The sequence below is a fragment of the Grammomys surdaster genome, unplaced genomic scaffold (assembly GCF_004785775.1).
Source record: "Grammomys surdaster isolate TR1022 unplaced genomic scaffold, NIH_TR_1.0 369, whole genome shotgun sequence".
Taxonomy (NCBI): domain Eukaryota; kingdom Metazoa; phylum Chordata; class Mammalia; order Rodentia; family Muridae; genus Grammomys; species Grammomys surdaster.
Genome location: NW_021604788.1, coordinates 1,321,181 through 1,331,298, shown reverse-complemented (window position 1 = coordinate 1,331,298; position 10,118 = coordinate 1,321,181). Strand labels below are relative to the sequence as shown.

General features: G+C 37.7%; 1 pseudogene; it reads left to right on the top strand.

Annotated features, from left to right (window-relative positions):
• Window positions 1–749: 749 nt before the first annotated feature.
• Window positions 750–1,962, top strand: LOC114631940 (annotated as a pseudogene).
• The last annotated feature ends 8,156 nt before the right edge of the window (window positions 1,963–10,118 follow it).

The window sequence follows — 10,118 nt, the reverse complement described above, 5'->3', positions numbered from 1 at the left end:
ATAGAGTCTCACTAACTATCCCAAGGTACCTATGGACTCTCTCTGTAGCCCAGACAGATCTTGAGCTTGTATTCCTTCTCCTTCAACTGAACCAACAATCCCAGAACTTTACATTAAATATAAAATAATGTAAATCTTCCATGTGAGAGTACAACTTCTAGTGAGCAGAAGGAAAGTATATCAAGTGCAATGAGGAGAATAGATGAGAACACTGAATAAGAGACACGTTTTTCCCTAAGCACCCTTGACAGAGAGGGTCCCACATACCTTAGTCTCTGTTTTAAAATTTTCTCATGAGAATGAAAGGTACTTAAGCTTCATTGCTGCCACATCTAGATCTCAGGGACATGTTACTATTTTAGTTTGAAGTGACATCTTGAAACAGCAGAAGAGACAGACTTAGGACTTGTGAACAGTTGATGTAACTATTCTCACTAATGACAAGATTCTCATATCCCCAAGCAAGAGATTCACTGTTGATCTTTGTCACTATTCCTGCACAATTAAGGCCAGGATATCAAGCAACAGGCTGAAATGCACTTTTTCTTACTCAACTGAGTATGAGCAAGTTATAACTGAAGTCTTCTATGTTCTTAGAGCAGTATTTTTATAGAAATATTTAGAAGCAGAAATAAACACAAGGAGGTCTCCTCCTGATGAAGTTGCTCATGCCACCTTCTTCTGTCTCCCTTAGGTACTTACATTCATCATCCTGCCGTTATACTTGTTATTCTCCTTGATCAGTCATCATGCCTCGAGGCCAAAAGAGTAAGCTAAATTCAAAGGGGAGACACCGCCGCTGAGCCAAAAATTGTGCTCAGGCTTCTGAAGGTGCTAAGGAAACAGTAGAAGCAACAGAAGTGTCCTCTCCTGAATCATGTGGTACCTCTGAGATTACAGCAAAAAAATCAATTTCCACCACAACTATTGATCTCTGTTCTATATCAGATGACATTTCTATTGATCTTGATAATGCTCAAGAACTTTTTAGGGATTACCACACCCTTAATCACCAAGATATTCTAGCCAGAAAGGTCCTTGTGCTGTTGCAGATCCTCCTTGAAAACTATAAAATAAAGCAGCTTACTACAATGGAAGATATGATGCAGGTTATTGATGAGGATGAAATAAATGACTTCCCTGAGATCCTCAGGAAAACTGCTGAAAAGCTTGCAGATGTCTATGCAGTTGAACTGAGGGAAGTTGAATCAAGCCGGCAGGTGTATGATCTTATCAGTAAGCTGAAACTCCCCAACAATGGAAGAGTTCGTGCTGGCCAGGGATTTCCAAAGACTGGCTTCCTGATGACTGTACTGGGCATAATCTTCATGAATGGCAACTGTGCCCGTGAAGAAGACATCTGGAGAACACTAAGATCTATGGGAGTATATTCTGGAAAGAAGCACCAAATCTATGGAGAGCCACGAAAGCTCATCACTCAAAATTTTGTGAAGTTAAAGTATTTGGAGTACCGGCAGGTAGCCAACAGCAATCCTCCACGATATGAGTGCCTGTGGGGTCCCAAAGCATACGCTGAAACCAACAAGATGACTGTCCTAAAGTTTGTGGCCAAGATCAATGAAGTCTCGCCTAGTTACTTCACAGATCTTTATGAAGAGGCTTTAAAAGATGATCAAGGCATGTTTCAAGGCACAGGCCAAGAAGATTTTGTACTATTCCACCACCTGGACCCTCTTACCCCCTCCCCTTGTAAAACATGCTATAAAAAAGCATTTCATGTTCAAAAAAAGAAATAAAAAAAAATTTGGCAATTAAAAAAAATAAATAAATAAATACTTGCCCTGTAAAAAAAAAAAAATAAAAATAAAAAAAAAAAAAAAAAAAAGATGATCAAGGGAAGAATCAAAGCAACCATAATGTCAGCTCTGCCATTTGTCCCAAAGCTAGGGTAATTCATTTTTGATGTGTCCAGGGTTTGCTTTCTCCACTGCTAAAGTTTAAAGAAATAACAATATAGCAGAAAAATAAGGATTTCCTTGAAAACATGAAAGGAAGCACAGAGTAAACAGGTTAATATAGTGAAAGGATATAAAGAAATCAAAACATGAGCAAGCATTGCTTTTGTAGTTGCTTTTGCTCTGTTGATGAAGATAAATGTTTGAAAACTTTCTTCTTGTCTGTTAAGAAAATAGAAGAAATTAAATGTTCATTAATTAAATTTCATTTATTGACTGCTATTTCTGTTCCTTTGTTTAATTTTTGCTACAAGGTTCTCCTTAGTCCAGAATGCCCTCGAATTTGCCACGTATATGTGACTGTTCTTGAACTGCTGATACTCCTGCCTTTGCATCCCATGTAGTGGGGTTATAGGTATGCTATACCTAGCTCACTGAACATTTCATGAACATCTCTTGTTCTTTAGAATTTATAGCAGTATTAGGAGGCTAAGATGAAAAACCAAGGTTCTCCTCATAGAATTGGTTTTACTTTTATTGAAAAATGATTATTTTCTCATATAACATGTTCTGATTATAGTTTCCCCTCCCTCTACTCCTCCCATTTCCTTCTTTTCTTCTCCTATCCAGATCTATTCACTCTCTATCTCTAATGGAATATAATATAATATAACAAAATATAATACAATATAACTACAACCTAACAATCAGAAATTGGACAAAATGAACAGAAGGAAATGAGCACAGGAGGAGGCAAACAAAAAAGAGACAAACTTGTTTGCATACTCAGGAATCCCATAAAACTCCAAATTGAAAATTGCAATACATACATAAAGGACACAGGGAGAATAGACAAAAGATATATAACTAAAAATAAATAAGTAAAAAAAAATTAAAAAAAATGATTTTTTTCTAAAAGGAAGATCTCTGACATGAAATTATGACACAGGAAAGCTCTAAAGGAGCCAATGAGTTCTTTTTCTTTGGCCATCTACTGCTGGGCATGCAGCCTATCCTTAAGAGTGGTTTGTTTCTCCAGTGAGTCTTCTGGGAGTAAGTGAATTTTTCATTTGTAAGTGGCTAACAATTTCTTCTCATAGTACGTTTGAATATGTGAACTTTTTATAACAGTAAGATGACAAAGATCCTTCTCCTTTAAGGTACAGTGAAAAGAGAATAAAGGGATTTCTAATGATAGGAAAGGATTTTAGATGTTTGTAAAAGAACAAGTCCCCACTGGGAGGCTAGTTCCATTGATCCTGGGGCATGGAATAACTGTACACAAGGAAAAGGTGTGAAACTGTCATGTTATCACATAGTGTGCCTAGGAGTTGACAGAAAAATCCTCTAAACTCTCTGCTGTCTGCTAAAGCAAAGTCACCACAAGATTGGGCTTGGTGGGGACAGAACCTTAAGAGGAACTTAATTTTCAAATTTTGAAGTCTGGGAGTTTAAGTTCAGTTCCTGAAGAAGCTTCCTCCTATGCTTGTTGACAGTTGTCTTCAAGTTGTTGCCTTAGTAGGGGACAGGAAGGTGGTGGGGCAAGAAGAAAGAGGGGAGAAGGCCAGAGAGGACTGAATTAATTTTATAATTTTTACAAAAAAACTTTCTAAAAATAAATTCTAAGGTTGGCTAATAGAATGAAAATACAAGAAAATGTGTGGAAATAGATTTGTACCATATATAAGAGATGTAGTCTTTCTAACCTTCTTAGTACTTCAAATTAAGCAAAGGTTCATATAGATATGGAAACAGCCTAGCACACTGTAAATTGTAAAGTGGTAAATAGAAAAAGCAAAGAGACCTAATTCTAGTGCTTATCTGAAATTTGTGAAATACAAGCTGTTTTCCTTGTTCTGCAGAGGCATTTTAGTATAAAGAACCACATTTGTTTACTTATGCTTTTCTTGCTTGTGCTTTTCATGTCATAACCAAGTGAAAATTGCTAAGCACAATAAGTTCAACTTTTTTCCTCTGTATTTTCTGAGCACCCCCACTACTGCAGTTTTGAACCTTCAATTTTAAGTTAAAGTATTTCGGTAATTTTTATGTAATATGAGATAAGGACTCAGTTTCGCTACACACATAGACACACACACACACACACACACACACACACACATATATATGTGTGTGTATATATATATATATATATATATATATATATATATATATACTTTTTCTTTTTTCCATTAATGTACTTACTTACTCACTTTACATCCCAATCTCTGCCCCCTTTCTCCTCCCAGTACCTCTTCAGACACCTCTCTGCCCACTCCCCCCCCATCTTCTTTGATAAGAGAGAGGTCCCAGCTGGACACAAACCCACCGTGGTGTATCAAATCACTTCAGATCTAGGCACATTCTTTCCCACTGAGGCCAGAGAAGGCAGCTCATTTAGTGGAATGGGATCCACAGGCAGGCAACAGAGTCAGTGATAGCTCCTGCTCCAATTCTTAGACCACCTGAATAAAGATCATGCTGTGCATATGCTACATATGCATGAGGGGGCCTACGTCCAGCCCATGTATGCTGTTTGGTTGGTAGTTCAGTCTCTGAGAGCCCCCTAGAATCCATATTAGTTGACTCTGTTGGTATTTGTGTGGAGTCCCTATCCTCATTGTGTTCCTCAATCCTTCCCCAGACTCATCCACAAGACTCTCCAAGCTCTGTCTAATGTTTACCTATGGGTCCCTGCATCTGTTTTGGTCTGCTGCTCCTTGGACCCTCTACATTTTTTTCAATAGCCTTATATTTAAATAAATACTTTAGAATTTGCCTATTCATATCACCTTTGTCAAAATTTATTTGTCCATGCATGCTGATATGTCTTTTAGAACCAGGCACAAGATGGGCACCTGGAAAGAGGGAACTTGTTGGAGACACTGCTTTCCAGAACATTGGCCAGAGGGTATGTCTGTGGAGCATTTTCTTGATTAATGGCAGACATGAGAGGATCCAGTTTACCATGTATAGTGCCGTCCTTGGTATATAAAAAAGCAGGCTAAGTAAACCATGGAAATAAACCAGTAATCAGTATTACCTCATGGATCCTGCCATTGCTCCTGCTTAATTTCTTGTCCTGACTTCACTAAATGATGGAATGTGATCAAATTTGTGAGCCAAATAATCACTTTCCTCCCTCAAGTTAAATTTCTTTCCTAGCTATTATTCAGCTAGCTAGCTTTCCTTTAAATATAATTTTATATTTTATTCATTCATTGTACATCCAGCTCAATGACCCCCTCCTGGTTACTCCTACCACAATCCTTCTCCAATCTCTCCTTCCCTTCTCCTCTTAGCAGATTGGGGCCACCTAGGTATTCCTCCACTTGAAGCCTCTGTGAGGCTAGGCACTTCCTCTCCCACTTAGGCCAGACAAGGCAGCCCAGTTAGAAGAGCACATCCCACTTTTGGGATAGCCCCTACATCAGTTGTTTGGGACCCATATGAAGACCAAGCTGCACGTCTGCTACATATGTACAGGGAGGTCTAGGCCTAGCCAATTTATGTTCTTTGATTACTGGTTCAGATTTTGAGAGTCCCAAGGGTCCAGGTTAGTTGACTCTTTTGGTCTTACTGTGGACTTCTTATCTCCTTCAGGGCACAAAATCCTTCTTTCTATTCTTCCATAAGTCTCCAAGCTCCATTCACTGTTTGGCTGTAGGTGTCTGCATCTGTCTGAGTCAGCTGCTAGGTGGAGCCTCTCAGAGGACAACATGGTCCTGTCTGCAAGCATACAAAGTATCATTAATAGTGTCAGGGATTGGTGCTTGCCCATGGGATGCCTCTCAACTTGGGCAAATTATTAATTGGCCATTACCTCAGTCTCTGCTCCATCCTGCAATTCATGTAGTCAGGATAAATTTTGGTTTGAAAGGTTTGTAGATAGGTTGGTGTTATTGCTTCACTGGGGTTTCTTCCATTTGCTCAACTATGTTCATAGTAGTTTTATTGGTAATAGCCAGAAACTGGAAACAACTTAGATGCTCCCTCAATTGAATAATGGATTAAGAAAATATGGTACATCTACACAATGGAATACTATTCGGCTACTAAAAATAAAGACATCATGAATTTTGCAGGCAGTTGGATGGGGCTTGAGATCATCCTGAATGAGGTACCCCAGTCTCCAAAGGACTTATATGGTGTGCACTCACTTATAAATTGATATTAGCCATAAAATACTGGTGCTACACTACACAGGCCCAAAGAAGCTAAACCAAAAGGAAGACACAAGAAAAGATGCTTGAATCTCACTTAGAAAGGGGAATAAAGTAGTTATAAGAGGCAGATGGAGGGAGGGAACTGGGAGGGAGAGTGGATGAGGAAGGGAATGAGTATTCAGGATCAGGTGTGTGGAAGAACAGGTAGAAGGCCATAAAATTGAATGGCAAACTGCAACTGACAAGGATGAGGAGGTGTGTGGGGGAGGGGGGAGCATCTCCAGGACAAGACAGAGACCTGGGATAAAGGAGGAAACTATAAATCCATGAGAGTGACCTTAGCTGAGACTTACAGCATTGGAGATATACCTAGCTTTCATATACAGCACAGCTTCTCCTGCCTATGAATGATGCCACCCACAGTGAGCTGGGCCCTTCTAAATCAATTAGCAATTTAAAATGCTCTACAGATATGCCCATGGACCAGCTAATCTGATCCAGACAATCTTGAAATTCCCAGCACTTACATGAATGCTCATAAAGGGTTGTAACTCCAGTTCCAGGAATATTAATGTCTTCTTCTAACCTTAGTAGAAACTGCATGTATGTGGTGCTCAAATATATATGCAGGAAAAACACTCATACCCATAAAATACAATTTAAAAACTGTCAAACTTCCACCCACACTTAATATACTGGTTTTCAGCATAGTCACATTTTCATTATGGCATGTGTCTGTTTCCTTATCATTCATTTCATTCATCTTTCCCTTGGTGAGTAACTGACTTAAAGACTGATGTCTAAGATATCAGGTAATAAGAACCTATGCACAATAACCCTAAGGCTTTATGTTTCCTGATGATACTGAATTACTTATATCAACAAGAAAAATCTACAAGAAAAATGAAACACCAGACCTTTTCAAAGAAAAGTTCATGAATGCCAGTTACATACACAAAGCTAGCAATTCTATGACATCAATTAGAGAAAAACATCCAGATTGAAAATGGGAAAGATGTGGTGACACATGCCTTTCTTTAATCGCAGTACTTGGGAGTAGAGGCAGGTGGAGTTTAAGGCTAGCCTGTATTACAAAATGCTTTCCAAGCCAGCCAGGGCTACAGAGCAAAACATTGTTGATTAATTTCCTTAGCCAACTTACTGATTGGATTTTGGTGGAGGGGGAGTTGGTATTTAGTGTTTTTGAGTTATCTATATATACTGTTTATTAATCTGTCAAATTTATAGTATATGTATAGTTCCCCCCCCAAAAAAAATCAAGAAAATAACAAGCACAAATAAAACGATAAAACATGGTGTTTAGTCTAAAGAGATGACTACTTAGTTAATAATAGTACTTGTTACTGCTGCAAAAGAGGCCACATTCAGTTCTCAGGACCCGTGTCAGTGTGGCTGGCAAATACTTGTAACTCTTGCTCCAGGGGATTCAACATTGTTTTGGCCACTGGGCACTGTACTGATGGCCATATGCCACCCCCACCACATATATAGCATAATTAAGAAGAAAGGAAAAGAAGTACTAACAAGGAAGGAGGAAATATTCACACATATAAAATGATATTACCTCAGCTTTTGAGTCTAGTTCTCCCGAAATCATCAATTGTTACATATCAGAATTTTCATTTTCTAAGGTCTCAATCTTCGGATTGTAAACAATGGTAAAGTTAACGTACTATAATTAATGCTATTAAGAAGAGTCAAACTCTTTTTGAAGAAGTGGTTGGTGGCTTAATTCCTGAGAGCCCTGGGTAGTTTGGTTACAAACATGGGAGAACCTTAGCGTTAAAACTGTGAATAATTCATATAAATAATTATATATATAACAAGACAAAGAGATTTAACGTTTTAACATTTCAAAATATAGTTAATATATGTGTTTATTATAAAATATGTGAATAGAAATAATAACTAATATCAGGATAGATGATGAAAGGATTTGACAGAAGTATGACAAAAATAATCTATAAGATATGGATATGTATACAAATAGAGTATAAACTTAAATGAAAAAGCCCAAAGACATATATGTTTATATTATACAGTCTATATAATTATACATATATAATTTATGTGCTTATAAATATAAGTAATTTTATAATAATGTACAAAAGAAATATATATTCTTTATTTAAAGATACTTATTTACAAAAATACAAGCTATCTATGGAAGAATAAAAATAGAACAATCAATTTCAGTACTAGTTGAAATTATAAAATGCTAATAAAAGCAATGCATATAACAAAATCGATCATATTGAAGAAAATACATTGGTATACAAACATATATGTTCATAATTATGATAAATTTAAGAGGGATAATAGACAACAAAGAACATTCAAAACCCACATTGATCTTCTTTTTTAAAATATTTATTTTTATTTATATGCATGAATGTTTTGCTTTTGTAAATGTATATATAACAAGTGTGTGTGTGTGTGTGTGTGTGTGTGTGTGTGTGTGATGCTCACAGAATGCAGAAGAAAGTGTCAGATCTCCTGAAAATGAAATTACAGGTGATTGTGAATTCCTGTGTGGGTGCTAGGAACCAAACGTGGGTCCTCTACAATAGCAGTAGGTATTCTTGACATCTCTACCAACGTGTCAGTGAACAAGACTGTTAATATCTTAGCAGTAAGATCTCATATTTGTTTTGAAAGTCTTTTTTGTTTGATGAATTCACATATATGTATGTGACTATATATACGTACATTATATGATAATTTTATATTCACTCAGTGCATACTGATTCCTTTCACAGTCATCCTACTATGGTTTTTCCATCCTTATTACCAGCCCAGTCATTGATAATTGATAAAATAATAATGGAGTAATTCATAATTGACATGGAATCATTCATAATGGAATCATTCATAATTGATAAAATAATAGTGGAATAATATTAACACATTTTAAAGTGTGAAAATAAATATGGATTTAGTTTCCTTTTCTCTCTAGATGATATGATTTTACAGAATATATCATTAATTTTTATTAATCATTGTATTCATTTATATTTTGAATGATATCCCACTTCCTGGTTTCCCCTTCACAAACATCCCATTCTATCCCCCTTCTCCCCTTCTCCTTTGCCTCTATTAGGATGCTTCTCCACCCATTCACCCACTCCCTCCTCACTACTGTAGCATTTCTGTACTGTGGGCCATTGAGCCTCCACAGGACCAAGGACCTCCTCTACCATTGACGCCAGCTAAGGCCATCCTCTGCTACATATGCTGCTAGAGACATGGGTCCCTCCACATGTACTTTTTGGTTGGTGGTTAAATCCCTGGGAGCTCTAGTGGGTCTGGTGAGTTGATATTGTTTTTCCTGGGGTTGCAGTCCCCTTCATCTCCTTCAGTCCTTCCCCTAGCTCATCCATTGGGGTTCCCATGCTCAGCCATATAGTTGGCTGTGAATATCTGCATCTGTATCAGTGAGGTGCTGGTAGAACCTCTCAGAAAACAGCCATACCAAGATCCTGTGAGCAAGCACTTCTTGGCATAAGCAATAGTGTTGGGGGTTTGCTGTCTTGAAATGGGATGGATCCCTAGGTAGGAAGGTCTCTGGATGGCCTTTCCTTCTGTCTCTTTTCCACTTTTCGTTCCTGTCTTTCCTTTGGACAGGGACATTTCTGGGTTCAAAATGTTGATGTTGGTTGGTGGACTCATCCATCTGGGGGCCATGCCTACCATCTCACTCAGGATGATATTTTCTAGATTCAATTTCATGAAGTCATTGTTTTTGATGGCTGAGTAGTACTCCATTGTGTAAATGTACCACATTTTCTGTATCCATTCCTCTGTTGAGGGACAACTGGGTTGTTTACAGCTTCTGGCTATTATAAATAAGGCTACTATAAACATAGTGGAACATGTGTCCTTGGTATATTTTGGGACATCTTCTGGGTATATGCCCAGTAGTGGTATTTTCTGAAGAACTGCCAGACAGAATTTCAATGTGTTTTTCCAGCATGCAGTCCTACCAGCAATGGAAGAGTGTTCCTCTTTCTCCACA